The 2,186-nt window shown below is 42.3% G+C and overlaps 1 pseudogene; it reads left to right on the top strand.

Annotated features, from left to right (window-relative positions):
• LOC110259284 lies at positions 315 to 1,882 on the top strand (annotated as a pseudogene).

Here is a 2,186-nt window from a genome sequence, read left to right on the forward strand (position 1 = left end):
TGACGGGGTCCTGGTGGCAGCAACGTAAGAGGCTTTCTGGAAGGAGTAGGGCAGTATGCAAACAATATTTTTTCATCTACTGATTATAAATTACTAGGCTAATCATATATTCTGTGCTATTTTATGGTTAGTATAATTATTATTTGGTATATGTTGATTTGAATACATTTTTTTTTTTCTAGAAAGGGGATTTCCCTGACAATTTCGAGTCTAGAAAAGTTATCTGCTTAAGTTAAAAATGTTAGGGACCGGCTTTTTCAGTCATCTTGGAGCTTGGGGAGGGTGCTGGGATCAGGACTTCTCAAACAACACGTATGTCAGGAAGGTTGTGGTCCAATGCCATTTTTGCTGGTTATAAGCGGGGTCTCCAGAACCAGAGGGAGCACAAAGCTCTTCTTAAAATTGAAGGTGTTCATGCCCAAGATGAAACTGAATTTTATCTGGGCAAGAGATGTGCTTATGTGTTCAAAGCAAAGAATATCACCATGACTCCTGGAAGAAAACCTAACAAATCCAGAGTATTCTGGGGAAAGGGAACTCGTGCTCATGGCAACAGTGGCATGGGTCGTGTCAAATTTCAAAGCAACCTTCCTGCTAAGGCCATTGGATACAATCTGTATGATGCTGTACCCTCCAAGGATTTAAACTTATTGAAAAGTGGATTTGTTCTCTTGAAAAAAATAATTATTAGGGACCTTATGGAATTTTTGATCAGTATGACAAGATATCTGCTTCTGAATGGATTGGGGGTGGTGTAAAAACCAGAAGGTTGCCTTCTTTACCATTTTCCAGATCAGGGGACAAATTCAGACTAATGAGCTGGCCAGAGTCATAGAGCTAATCGCTAATCCATCTCTGAGCAAAGATTCAAACTCACATAGGATTCTAAGCTGGTGGGCTTTTTTTCTCCCCTAGTGGCCCCTAACTTTTGATCATCATAGTCACCTAGGAGCTTGTTACAAAATACCAATTCTTTACACCTAGTTCTGGAGACTCTGGTTCTATAGGGTCCAGCCCTGACTAGCTATGACATGCAAAAAACTCAGATATTTGTGACTCGATTAGCATTTGTGAATCACTGCCTTACACTCACTATTTCTACAAAGGGAAAACAAGCATCCTTTTAGGCAGAGCATAATGGCATTGGGAAAACAAGCTATAGCAAGCAAAGCCCAAGCAGAGTGGCTGTGCTCAGGGACGTGAAGTCAGTTTCTTTAGGAAGACTAGGAAATGTAAGACAAAAGAAGTCAGTCTGAGGCAAGAACACAGGCACAGGGGTCATTGTTACTCCAGCTGGGGAAAAAATGATGGTGGGGGTGGGGGGCAGTGCAGAACAGGATTGTCTGTTTATTAGAACAGAGGGTGGGAGAGTTTATGATTAATTGGACTGAGTCATAGTCTCTAGCAGAGATGACACCACCATTCATTTATCCGTTTGTACAGATTCTTTGATTCCTCAAATTCTAGTTGAGCACCTAACATGTATTAGGCTCTCTGCCAGTACCCTAAACAGATGTGATATCTGTATTGTGGAAGGTATGGCACTGTGGAGGTGATTATCACTAAACAGTAATGAAGTACTGTTAAGGACATGGAGGATAGTGGGGTGGGGCTAAGGTTAATGAAACAGAGGCTGGGAAGGCCAGTCTGTCAATGACCTACATTAACCAAAATGGCAAAGGGAAACAAGCTGATCTCTGCAATATGCAAGGGGCTGGTGCTAAACCACAAGAAACATTTTTCTAACCTCACATGAGGATCAGAAAACAACTCTTCCAAGGCAAAATATTTGGATTTTCCCTTGAACTCACAAAGCTGTTTATAATGTACAATACACTTATATAACAATGATAGGTGATCACTATCAGCCTGGACTCCTGCAAATGTACTTCTCTGCCTGAGCATAGGGCAATTCAGGTCATGCATGTATCTGAGTTGGAATGTCATTCTTGGAAGCTTGGGCTCAAAGTTTGAGACTGGGCCACAGGTGTGAAAGCCAGAGCTGCAACTGACCAGGGCTGATGGCCAATTCATTTCTATGAAACCACCTTAACTCTGGTTCTTTTGCCAGTAACTCTCAAGGAGAAGTCTCATCCCAGTCATTTCAGTGACATGGACTAGGTTTCACCTTGACAGCTGATTCTCACCTGAGGGGAGTGGCCCTGGGAGCAGGTGTTAGGTAGTGA

Source organism: Sus scrofa, chromosome 2 (assembly GCF_000003025.6).
Source record: "Sus scrofa isolate TJ Tabasco breed Duroc chromosome 2, Sscrofa11.1, whole genome shotgun sequence".
Classification (NCBI taxonomy): domain Eukaryota; kingdom Metazoa; phylum Chordata; class Mammalia; order Artiodactyla; family Suidae; genus Sus; species Sus scrofa.